Below are 13,461 nucleotides of genomic sequence, written 5' to 3' on the forward strand. Positions count from 1 at the left end.
TTGGCGTGGACTTGATCGTGATTGTTCCGGTGCTGTAGAAGACAAGGCTCCCTCTTCATAGTTTAAGCTGCTGCTTCAGCTGAACGTTATGTGTGTTGTCTTCTGTTTTGGGTTTCGTTGTGCGCTTGGCGTGCGTGTGTTGTGACTTCTGGTTTAACTCCTAGCCGGTTAATGGTTTCGTTAATTCAAAGCCGGGCTCATTTCAAGCCTTTCGGAAAAAAAATTGGCAGCTCGGCGGTGGAAAGGAACCAACTGCCTAAAATTTCTCTCGCGCCAGCAATGCAGCGAACTGAATAGCTGGGTCCAAATCCGCGATATGCAGCATTTGCTGAGCGATGGAGGTTTGCTGCAAAAAAGAAATTTGGCTCGCGCACAGGTTATTTTGCGGGTTTTGATCCGATGGGTATCAGCTAGAGATGCTCTAATCGCGCCGCTCGCACCAGCTCGTTCGCAGTCGCATGCCCCTATGCTTGCCTTCATCGTGGTCAGCCGCCGCCACCGGCTGAAGCGCGAACGCAGAGGGCGGAGCCATTGGCGCAGCTGCGCGGGAGCACTCCCGTCGGACGTGATACGCAGCCACGTCGTAGGTTAATTACTTAACTAGCATGAATGGGCGCGGGCCGCCGCGCCAACCGTGTAATACCATGGTGCTGATAATTTTAAGACTACACTTGATTTGGTAAATGTGAATATTTTGTTGGTTAAACAATGAGCTTCAAGGTGATTGATAGCGAAGTCTGATACAGTACACACTGAAATCATGTGCATAAAAGATTGATCCTAAGAATCAAGTAAATAAGGGGATAGAAATATACATAAATTAAGTTTGGTAACAATAGCTGGTATTGCATTTTAATCATCATCAGCAATATACATTGAAATACACATGAATGAGTAGTTAGTAGTTCCGCAGCCATTACATCAATAGAATTTAGCATGGATTGTGCAATCTACCACAATACATAACAAAAAAAAAGTTTCACCTGCTTTACAACTTACAGAAGAAAAAACACAACACGTCAAGAATTAGAACTCATGGTATGTAAGAGACAATTAGGTCAATTAGGTCAGAGTGCTAGAAGTGTCTGGTTGATTTATTCAACTAAAACCATATTTAGCAGTAATACATGGTATGTAAGAGACATCAAAGCCCTTGAATGGTCTCCTTCTCATATATGATAGATCCCATCTCAGAGCTATGATCACAAATAGCTAAAAGTTGAGGAAAAAACATTACTCATTTTTCGCTCAAAGCTATCAGGATAGTACAGCCAGCAAGGTGTATATTGCTTGAATCTAAATTTAATATGCCACCTTCCACCGTTTCATATATGCTTGGAATACATGGTATGTAAGAGACACCAAAGCCCTTGAATGGTCTCCTTCTCATATATGATAGATCCCATCTCAGAGCTATGATCACAAATAGCTAAAAGTTGAGGAAAAAACATTACTCATTTTTCGCTCAAAGCTATCAGGATAGTACAGCCAGCAAGGTGTATATTGCTTGAATCTAAATTTAATATGCCACCTTCCACCGTTTCATATATGCTTGGAATACATGGTATGTAAGAGACATCAAAGCCCTTGAATGGTCTCCTTCTCATATATGATAGATCCCATCTCAGAGCTATGATCACAAATAGCTAAAAGTTGAGGAAAAAACATTACTCATTTTTCGCTCAAAGCTATCAGGATAGTACAGCCAGCAAGGTGTATATTGCTTGAATCTAAATTTAATATGCCACCTTCCACCGTTTCATATATGCTTGAGAAAAATGTTAATATGCCACTATTTCATTCATTTCTTGTCAAACCAAAACATAAAATTCCTATTAACTACAGGCTTGGAATATATTGCAGCGTGTATCTATAGTTAACAAATTTCTAATTACAATGGCATGAAGCACATATCCCTTTTTGAGATCATCTGTATAATGTGAACATAATACATGTATGTTTTCCTTGGAAGCTAGCATCAACAGTTCCTGACAGAATTATGTAAGTTGCACACCAATTCGCAGGTGTAGAAAGTTATATACAACACAATTGTATACAGTGAGAGAATAACGGATATCATACTAAGAGATTTATAAAATACATAAAGGGTAATTCATTCGGAAGAACATATATTTAATTTTCTTAAAGCAAACACTGACCATTTATCGCAGAATTTTGCGCAGGTCTTGGAGCTTCAATTGAGAAGTATGTTGCAGCTGAATGACCTTTATACATCGAACAATCAAACAAAAAAAATGCATATGTAATCTAGTAATTCAAGTACAGGCGATCTAAGAACATATTCTCTAAACAATGCAGATGTTGAAAGAGCCTCTGAATCGCTGGCAAATTGCATAGCCTAGTTTTTGCGAGTTCTCAGCTAGGTAAGCAAGCACAATACAACTGGACGATAGAACCAAGATACTCTATAAGCAAGAAGAATATCTTGCATATATTAATTAGTTTGTTAATGTACTAACTAAGAAGTGGTCAGCAATTAGAGGATACCTTTTAAGGAAAATTGAAGCAATGAGAAACCTCTCAAATGGTTCAATACTTCGATGATTATCCCTGTCTTTGGCTTTATCTGAGCTTCTTGTTTCCGTTTACAATCATCAGATATTGATTTAGATTTCCTTTCAAGGATAGGATGCTTATCTACCTTGTGTCCATTGCTCCCTGATGCTTCAACCTTTACGCCGTTAAATGGACCCTTCTTCATAAGATCCTGATGAAAAAAGAATCGCAAGTCATTGACTACACATAATCAGTGAAATGATCATTTGAGTAGTTACTGAAAAGGTTAGATGATATAATTCAGCAAGTTACGAAGATCCATCTGCTTGAGTCCCGCTTAAAGTTCTCGTCAGATTTATAACCATGTACTGTTTGGATAGTTGGCCTATTAGGGTACAACACTCATAGCCTTACTCCAGACAATGTGGAAATTAAATGACCTCTGGCTGAAGGTCTATCTAATGACCTACGGCTGATATGCTCCAAACAACATGGAAGGAAACAATGGAAAAAATACCATACAAGACGCGGGGGGGGGAATGGAAAGATCCTAGGCAAGCATGCTGTCAATATCATTCTAATCAAAGTTGATTTGGATAATCCACAAAGTCATTTATATGGACAATCGGATGTGTGAACTGACCATTGCAATTATATAGCATAAAAAGAAGAATTTTGAAAGGGTTCCTCACAAAAGTGAATAGCGGTTGTTCTACCTATCATCTCTCTATAGTTTTCATCGAGAACAAAAAATCACAGTACGTACAACATAAATGAATGTGTAGAATCTAAAACAATATTTCGTATAGCTAGCATATGTATCCAGAATAAGTAAATAAGATTCAAATAATCAATTCAGTAACCTATGAGAGGGCATATTTGGCACTCCATTTTCTCGATGGCTTGTGCTTTCTAAATTTGTTTGCCGTAGCAAACATCCGAGATTGCACCGCATTAACAAAATACTTACATGTGAGGATAGTGTATATAAAGAAATGCCTGGTGAAGGTAGGTGTGTGTGTACGGTTGAAAGCAAATATCAATGGGCTCCTATTCAAGTGTAGGTGCAAAGATTTATCAAAGTTTAAATATAAAGGAGCACACAGGATGGACAGAGAATTGATATACACATATAATCTGAGTGGGCACACCATCAACATGGCTTCTTCTTTTTTGTTTTCCATGTCCATTATGGCCTGCCGTTTCAGGCAAATAACTCTCTGTCGAAAAATGCCCGATGTGGTTAAAATATTGCACAAGAACCTGCAGTACATCAATACCTAGTTAAATTGATGGGAAAATTACACACGATAACCTGTGAATATTGGAAGAGTGCCATCTAAAGCATAGTTTCCCAAATGCGCAAAATCTTGCACAAGGACCTGTAGTACATCAATATTTAGGTAAACTGATGGGAAAAAACACACGTGATCACTTGTGAATATTGGAAGTGAGCCATCTAAAGCATAATGTGGACGTTGTGCTCTATCCAGTTCAAGAAGATAGTCTAAAATTCTATCCCCTGGCCAACCATAAAGAATAGGCTAACTACTGTATGATCAAAAGGTGAACCTGGCATGTTATCGTGATAAGAGGTGCTGGATTGACTATTTGTTTCCCCAACTGTACGCAAATCTGATTTACGAAAATTATTTCAATCAACTGTCAACCATAATATCATGAAACGACAAACTGGATACTGAACAAAGGTTGATTATTAACAAAATGATGGATTGAGATTTTAGAAATTATGCTAACCAAATAGTTATTCTTTATAGTATGTTTTAGTGTCATACAATTTCATTCAGTCGAAGCAGTCAATACGATTTCATATTCCAACATCACACTTTGTCCTAGACCGAGTTGTTTACCTAGTTGTTGGCTCAGAACCCCTTTATGAAGAACCTCATATCCAAAGGATGGAACAGACCATTAATCAGAAATTGTGTCTTCTACATGTGAAAGTGTCCGCAACTAAGAAAGATATACCACTCACTACCGTGCAGTCCAGAAATTGCAAGTTTTGATTCATAAATACAATAATAAGCAGTAACCACACATACTGCAGGACAATTTGAATCAGCCGTGAGACAGAAAAATACGAAGTATAGGACTTCCTAAATTCAGTACCCACAAAAGCATAACAATCTGATTTAGAATGTATAGTTTCTGAAAATTAAAAGCTGTAAGTGATTAAGCAGCGAACCAGCTAGCAAACGCAGTAGCAGCAACCAAATCATACATGGGCACCAAGACCGCAGTGATCCAGTTCACGCGGGAGGGAGCTTGTGACGCAGGGCGCCCTGAAGCTCGATGGCGCGTCCTCCAGCGCGGCGCATGGCTGGAGCTTGACGGCCTTCGCGTCGGCCGCCGGTGCCCTCCCTTTCCCTGGCGCGGCAGCTTGCAGCTCCAGGACGCGGCTGGAGCTCAACGGCACGGTGGCCCCTGCCCTCCCCTTGCCTGTACGATGCAGGTAGGCCTGCAGCTCAATGGTGCACCGTACAGCACAACGCACAGCTGGATCTCGACGGCGTCGAGTTTGTGGTTTCTTGGTATACTCTTCCATTGTGTTTCCCTGCAAGAAGGTGAAATTATATGTAGCACGTACTGTATGTTTTCCCTGCCGAGGCTCCATGGATTGTTTTGTGAGCTTAGCAATTTCCAGAATCAATGTCATGCGCAGCCTTTGAGACCTTTTACGGCCTTTGAATCAAGTTGTGGAACCAGCTTCAGCCAAAACCTTTGAATCAAGTTCTGTGAGAGAATGAAGAACTAAGTGAGAAAATGAATAAAGAAATGGAAAACACCCTCGAATGGTCCCTGCAGATCTGCAACTTTCCCGTTAGTTAAGTTCACACTAATTGGTCCGATGAAAGAGCTGACATGCTAGAAAACAGAGGACATAAGATTCAGTGCTTGATGTTGTTTACTATGTTTTTGTACAGAAGACACTGACTAAATATCATTCAGCTATATATTTCATATAAACCACTCAACTGTACCAATCTTGAGAAGGAAATACCTTTCACAGTTACATATAGAAAACAAGAGCCACAATGATACATGACAGAAAAATGACTCTCCATGACCTCATTTCATCCTTAATATATTGCTGCATGAGCTCCAACACCTACATGTAGAGATAAACAATTTGAAGATAATGATATCACCAAGGTCGAGGAGACATCTCTCAATCAACGGAACTGAATAAACTCAAGGATAAGTACTTGGCAAAAAATCATATGAAAGCAAAAACAAAAAGCAAGTAAAAGAAGAGAGAGAGAGAGATCTATTGTGCAGAACCACACCCATTTGACCCATTCAGTTGCCTCATTTGTACCTTCTTATTGTGGTTGAAAGAGAAAACTCTAAATCACATATCTATGCACAACATTGGAACCTTATGCACACTTATAATACCAAAGTGGGATGTGACCATGTCAGAAACTGCATTACGACATAAAATTGTATGTTGCTCGAAAGTCATATATCTTCTGAAAAATCGCAGCCATATATGTTGCTAGCACATGGACTTTGAGCCTCTGTTTAAAATAGCCGGCTAGAGGCTATAGCCGCGGCCTTCCAAAACAGCTATAGCACGGCTATAGCCGGCTATTTAAGGATTTTGGCACGTTTAGCCGGGCTGTAGCAGTTAGCCGCATCGTGCGGGAAAGGCTATAGCGAGGCTATAGCCCGGCTATTTTAAACAGAGCTTTGAGCACAACCATTCGTTGTCAAAGACAGGGGGAGATGATTCAGTTAAGAAAGTTTTGTTAATCATTACTCCATCTTTGGTGTTCTACCAAACTAAAAGTACACATAGGAAATTTCCTCTTCTGTTTTCAGTCTTATTGGACAAAACACTCTTTATAATTACAGTTTGGTCTTTGATGTGCCGATGTTTACCTTACTTTGCCTGTCCATGCACATTTTCCAAAGAGACATATGCTAGTACTAAAATGTGAAAAAGGAGATGACATGTAGTATTTACTGACAGTGTCTTATTTTCCAAAAATGCTTCTCAAATACAAACTTGTAGGTATATAGAAAGTAATGGTCCAAGGGAATTCCCAACTAATTTGCAATCATTTGATTAATAAACAAACATCTGCAAGAGTAGAACCGCTAAGAATACGTTATAAACACCTATTATGGTCTTGTTTTTATTGGACAAATTCAAACTTGTCAAGACATGGAAATAGAAGAGGCAATCTGATCTTCGCTAAAAAAAAGGTAGAAGAGGCAATTGGAGAGAGTTAGAGAGAGAGGACCACCATTCACCGTGGTGGTGGATTCTTTTATACCTAGAAACCTCTACTCTGTTGAAGACCTTGCAGATTGCTGCAGCAGTCAGCAACTGAAATGAGCCTAAAAAGGAATGGCCACCCCCGGATCAGCTCTTATTCATTTCTACATATTTGAAAGGGAAATTTGATAAAGCTACTTTAAACATTATTAGCATTAAAAAGTTATAAACCTGCACCAAAAGTTTCTACTACTCTAGTTATTTCTTTAATTTTCCCCATATGAAAACCTGAGCAATTTACTTGCTTTTTCTCTGATCCATGTATGTGGTTCACGTTCTCAGACTTCACAGCGAGCATGCCCTTTTTTCACATCCTCTCCTTTCTACTTGCTGTTATATCCACTGCATCCGCTTGCATATAAGTCGGGTCCTCTCTCTATCTCTCTCTCTGAAGTTGCATTTTATTTTTGTGTACTGCAGGGGAAATTTTATCTGAAGATTGGGATTTGAGGCACAGGAAACTTTACCTGCAAATTGCATTTGGAGAAGAAGCTCAAGCCGAGGGATGTTGTGATCTTAGTAGTGATGTGTTGGTGATTCTCATGGGATCTTGCGGGAAGGTGATTGATTTCTTTTAGAATCTATTAGATCGCACCCAGATGCATAATTTCAGCATCTATTGAGACTGTTGACTGATGCCTCTAATTACCCTTTGTTTTTTCCTGAGAGAAGAAAAGCTCCTTGGAAAGAGAAGGACCGCGTCGCTTCAGATTGCAGTGCATGTAGGTGTATACAGGGGCCTTCACAAGATGGTACAGAACTCGAAATTGCAGGTTCTTTGGAAAGAGCAGAGTCGGCTCGCTCAGATGGAAAGAGCTGTGACGGCGAGGGGCACGGGATGACGGGCGTGTGCGTCGGCATGGGCGAGGCCCTGCCAAAAAACCGAAGCACTAAAACTCAGTTAACCCAACGAATCAAACCCAAATCACAACAACAAATTAACCCTGAGAGACAATCCCCACAAATCCAGGGGAAACTGGAAATTCAAACATGGCCAGAAAAAGAGAAAAAAGAGATCGTACCTCCTGCAAGAACACTGGCGGTGAAGCGGCAGCGGTGCTGGTCTCATCACCGATGGTGAGCTTGGATGAGGCATTCAGGGCGGGCGCGGTTCGAGGTAGGTGGATCGGTGGAGTCTGACTGGGATTGTGGAGGCGATTTCCTCCCAGCAGCCCCTCCTCGTCTGCTGTGAGGAGTCCATCTGACCATCTCCACCTTATCGATCCCCCACAACTGTCGGCCATCGGATCACGAACACCTCCAGCCGGCTGCCGCCTCCAGCGGCGAGAACGCCCGGCTCACCCGTTCAGCGTCAGCCACCGACGTTTCCTGGCATCGAGCTTACCCAGTGCCACTCCAGCCTGGCCGCTGACCCCACGCGCGCGTCCGTCGCCATGCTCGGGTGTGAGACAGTGGGGGCCGAGCACACATCCGGCGCGACGCCCTCCCTGGCTGTTCACTGACCGATGGTGAGGAATAGAAGAAGGGGAAAGAACATGGAGGCGAGAGAGTAGGGGAGATGGTAGCTCACCGATGAAGGCGGCGTGGTACTCAACGGAGAGGAGCAAGCTAGCCACAGCTTGGAGAAAAGAGTAGGAAAGCTGCGCATCTAGACGCTGGTGGTTGGTCATCGGTCGTGGATGGACCCGTCGTCGAGGCGGTTGTATCTAGCCTCCCCTTTCCCTGCTTGCCGGCCCGCCTCCATGCCCTCGGCGTCGCCGCCACCACAGTTGCCTCCCGAGGTCGAGCCACACGCAGATCGGCGCGCCCCTCAACCCGATGCCATGGCGCGGACGCAGCCGACTGCTGATGAGGAATAGAGGAGGTGTGGCCCTCTTCCTGCTTTCCGGCCTGCCTCCACGCCGACGGAGTGGCCTCCACCACAGCTGGCTCCCTAGGTCACGACGCACGCCCCGCCCCGATGTCATGGCACGGCCGCTGCTGATGGAAAATAGAGAGGGCGCCTGCGTAGGGCGGAAGGGGAGCAGGCCGGCGTGGCGGCCATCGGGAGAAAAGAAGAAGATGGAAGAGAGGAGTGGAAGAGAAGCAGGCAAATTGGCTGGTTCGCTCGCGAATCGATGCAATCTTCTGCGGCATGGGCACCGCTTTGACTATCTGGGCAAGGCTACAGCCACGCGTTTAAGGATGGGGAAGAACTGCATACTACTGTGCACAGACTTTGTAAAAATCGTACGGAACATCGAACGTACACATAGAAAAACATATGTGGAAATCAAACAGTCTAAAGTAAACGTGTCAGCCCATCGTTAATCCAGAAAAAAAATCAAAATTAGGAGAAAAAAGATGTTTGTTGCAGGTTAATATAGTAGTTATTAGCGCTTGAAGAAGTATTTACCCGGTCTTGTCAACAAAAATAAGAAGCACCAATGCGGTCAACTCTTTTTTTTTTTTGACGGAAATGCGGTCAACTCTTCAGAGACTTACGCGACGTGTTCGCCGTTCGCCGATCAGTCCGAAGAGCAACTGGTTCACCGTAATTGTCCAGTTAAACCTACGGAACGTCTTTTTCATGCCATTGTTTTGCAAAAGAAAAGATTGGAAATTCTTACAAGCGCGACGAGCCAGCGACTACATCTGCACGGCATAGATTACTAGTGCAGGTCAGCACGTTAGATCTCGTCGATGGAATCGACATTCGTACGTGCGCTCAAAGTCAAGGAATTATAAAAGAAAGAAGGGTACGTGCGCCAAATATCTTAACACATTACGGGAAACCCACGATTAGTCCTGAGCCAACTACGACTAAGTTGGATTGTTTCTCACATACAGTTACACAGAGAAACAGCACGAAATCAATGCAAGTTTCAGAAAATGACAACCGCGCCTACGAAATCAAAACCTCACTGACGATCATGATTCATGACCGGTGCACATCAACATACGGAACTGTTCAAAAGATCAGCAATTTTCTTACGCAGGCGCACAAGATCGATATGATACAGAACGAAACCTCATGCATGCGGCTCATTGCACATGCGATCGGTCGACAGATCACCGAGTTCGTACCGCTTAATTACTCCCTCGCACCCGTGCGATATCTTGGGCGTGCTCATGCAGGAGGACACGGACATCGGCATCGATGGGAAGGAGACCGCCGCCGTGCGGCATTACGCGGGCCGACGACTCCTGCCACCGGCGCTAAGAGCAACTCCAACAGGTGCGCTATAAATCGGCGCGCTAAACCACGCTGCCGCTGCGCTGTAAAAGGATGGCGCGCGCTGGACAGATTTTTGTCCCGCCGAATGCTCCATTTTGCAGCACGCGTTGGCGCGCAAAGAAAGCACCTCCGCCGGATGCTCCATTTTGCAGCGCGCAGCGCGGCGCAAACAACAAACACACACAATTATGCATCAAACAAGATCAAACAACCATATAAATTCACAAATAAAATGTACCATTCAAATACAATATATTGTAGACAACAAATACAACAAGTACATGAAATTGTTCATACCAAATACAACAAGTTTAGAGACCAACATGATAAATAACGGGTGGGGGTTGATAAATTGTGAGCTAAAAATGTCTCTGAAGTATAATAAAATTAATTGGGTCAGTGATGAAAGTGCATGGAGCTCCCGTGTGTGGTTTTGGTAATTTATGATAATCCCTATGGACTAATGTTTGCATTGAGTTATATTTGTAGAAGTTGTCTATAGGCAATACTTGAACCATATGTTGACTTCAAGGTTGCAATAAGAAGAAATTATTGAAGAATATCAAGTGTCAAGTATGTCTTAAAAATGAAGATGAAGTGAGCCCTCAAGTTTAACTTCAAGACATCAACATGATGAAGAATGAATAAATGAAGTGCAAGTCTAAGATGAGCCAACTCGAAGAGATCATATGCTTGAAGCTTTTCATCCATATGTTGATGATGGATATGTGAAGATGCGCCGAACAAGAAGCTCTCCCATGATGGATTATTGGGGAGCAATCCACAAGACTTCGTCAAGCAAGCACAATCAAGAAAGGTGTTCCATCTTGTTGTGGTCAAGATCATCATCATCGAGCTCAAGTGGAACGCGCAAGGATAAGATTTGCTCTTGATAGAGTTTCTTTCTTACCGGTCTCATGACAAGCTCTAGTTCATCGAAAATGGATTTCGCGTAGATCACTTGTGGCGTTTTCGAGTTTGGTGATTTTCTTGGTTTCTCGTATTGAGGGGTTGCACCTCTAAAATTAATAGAAAATCATCCCCCACTAGTTTCCATATTTCCAACAAAATTATCGTCCTCTTTCTAACAAAATTGGTTTCATGTCGATCGGAGTTTCCAAACTCTAGTTTTTGCAGTTTTAAGTTTGCCTCATATTTGAATAAAAAGAAGAAATAAATAAAGAAAATGAAAAGAAGAAGAAGAAGAAGAAGAAGAAGAAGGGTCTAGCCGGTGGTACCGCAGGTGGATGGCTGGTACCACCCCAGACAGTGGCCGGTAGTAACGGCAAAGTGGAAGGGCTTCTAGTAGTCTCGCGACATTGGCCGGTACCAACGCCAGTGGTACCGCCCCGGCCTGGCCGGTGGTACCGGCCTTCCCAGCCCACGCGCCTAGCTTGGCTGCTCCCCCGTTGCTGCTCCCTCTCGCTGCACTGCCTCCTCTTGCTCACGCGCTCGGGCGGCAGTACCGGCCCGTCCTAGCCGGTGGTACTAGGTGTTGGTGGCCGGTGGTAACGATGGCCACATGGCAGTGCAGCACATCCACCCAGTTGGTGAAAGCAGACACGCGGCCGGTAGTACCGGCCCAACCTTGCCGGTATTACCGGCCTATCATGAACCAGCCCCAACGAGCAGATTTCCGGCCCCCATATAAAAAACCATTTTATCTCTCTCCTTTTTGCTGCTTCTTCTTCCTCCCCTCTTCTCAAGCTTTTCCTCACCATTGTTGTTCTTCCTTGAGCTTGAGATTTTTCTCCCCAACCAATGTTTCTTGCATCTATCTGAGAGAAAGCTTGAGATCTTTCTCCCAACCAAATCATCTCTTTGTGAGTGAATCTTTGGGATCTAGATCTTGGAGAATTTTGTGTTCTCCTACTTTTTCTTCCTCTCTTATTCTCCCAATAGCTTTTGCAGCCTTGTTGGAATTTGAGAGAGAAGGATTTGAGCATCTTTGTGGTGTTCTTGCCGTTGCATTTGGTGCATCGGTTTGACATTTCCGCGGTAATACGTGGAGGTGAAAGTTCGTGAGATATTCAATTCGGGAGCTTGTTCCTCTTGGGTCTTTGGACCCTAGACGGCTTAGTGGTCTTTGTGGTGTTATTGGTGTAGGGATTCGTAGCATAGAAAACAAAAAAAATTCCTACCGCGAGAACGCAATCCAAGCCAAGATGCAATCTAGAAGATGGGAGCAACGAGAGGATGAACGAGACTAACCCTTGAAGATTTCCAAAGCCTACAAGAGGAGGCTCTCGTTGCTGCGGTAGCCGATCAATTGCCGCTTTCAAAAGCGCGTAGAAGATCTTGACGGTGCCACAATCGGGCAGCACCTCCGTACTCGATCACACGTTCGGTGTTGATGACGACGTCCTTCTCCCCGTTCCAGCGGGCAGCGGAAGTAGTAGATCCTCCTCGGAATCCCGGCAGCACGACGACGTGGTGTCGGTGGTGGTGGAGAACTCCGGCAGGGCTTCGCCTAAACGCTGCGGGAGTATTATGTGGAGGAGAGGCTAGGGTTTGGGGAGAGGGGGTGGCTAGGGCGCCGGCCTCAAGGGGGCAGGGGTGGTGCGGCCAAGCCATGGGCAGCCCCCTCCCTCTCCTCCTCATTATATAGGTGGAACCCCAAGGGTTTGCCCAAAGTCTTCGAATAAGACCCCAACAGAAAAACTGCCTTATGGACGAAACCTAGAGGGACAAGGACTCTCCCCTTTCCCTCTTTTCTTGGCCGGCCAAGGAGGTGGAGTCCACCATGGACTCCACCCTCCCACTTGGTTGGCTGGTTAGGGTTTGTGGAGTCCCTTCGGGACTCCTCCTTCCATAGTGATTTATTCCGGATAATTTCTAGAAACCACCTTCCATAAATGCATCGGATCATTTCCAAACTTGGAAAGTGACTTCCTATATATGAATCTTATTCTCCGGACCATTCCGAAACTCCTCGTGATGTCCTGGATCCCATCCGAGACTCCGAACAAAACTTCGAACTCCATTCCATATTCCATATCTACTTAAACGACATCAAACCTTAAGTGTGTCACCCTACGGTTCGCGAACTATGCAGACATGGTTGAGACCTCTCTCTGACCAATAACCAATAGCGGGATCTGGAGATCCATAATGGCTCCCACATATTCAACGATGACTTTAGTGATCGAATGAACCATTCACATACGATACCAATTCCCTTTGTCACGCGATATTTTACTTGTCCGAGGTTTGATCATCGGTATCACTCTATACCTTGTTCAACCTCGTCTCCTGACAAGTACTCTTTACTCGTACCGTGGTATGTGGTCTCTTATGATCTTATTCATATGCTTGCAAGACATTAGACGACATTCCACCGAGAGGGCCCAGAGTATATCTATCCGTCATCGGGATGGACAAATCCCACTGTTGATCCATATGCCTCAACTCATACTTTCCGGATACTTAATCCCACCTTTATAACCACCCATTTACGCAG

General features: G+C 44.0%; 1 long non-coding RNA gene across 6 annotated transcripts; it reads right to left on the reverse strand.

Annotated features, from left to right (window-relative positions):
* Positions 1-1,073: 1,073 nt before the first annotated feature.
* LOC127327346 (uncharacterized) lies at positions 1,074-9,153 on the reverse strand. Of its 6 annotated transcripts, XR_007868513.2 has the most exons (4): positions 7,846-9,153; positions 7,291-7,694; positions 5,540-5,647; positions 3,471-5,271 (listed from the first exon to the last, which is right to left on the reverse strand). It is a non-coding gene; the product is annotated as an uncharacterized lncRNA (long non-coding RNA). The 6 variants fall into 6 exon arrangements; XR_011749245.1 differs by adding an exon at positions 1,074-2,728 and having other exon boundaries at positions 3,669-7,694; XR_011749244.1 differs by adding an exon at positions 1,074-2,728 and having other exon boundaries at positions 3,646-7,694.
* Positions 9,154-13,461: the final 4,308 nt, after the last annotated feature.

This window comes from Lolium perenne, chromosome 1 (genome assembly GCF_019359855.2).
Source record: "Lolium perenne isolate Kyuss_39 chromosome 1, Kyuss_2.0, whole genome shotgun sequence".
Lineage (NCBI taxonomy): Eukaryota > Viridiplantae > Streptophyta > Magnoliopsida > Poales > Poaceae > Lolium > Lolium perenne.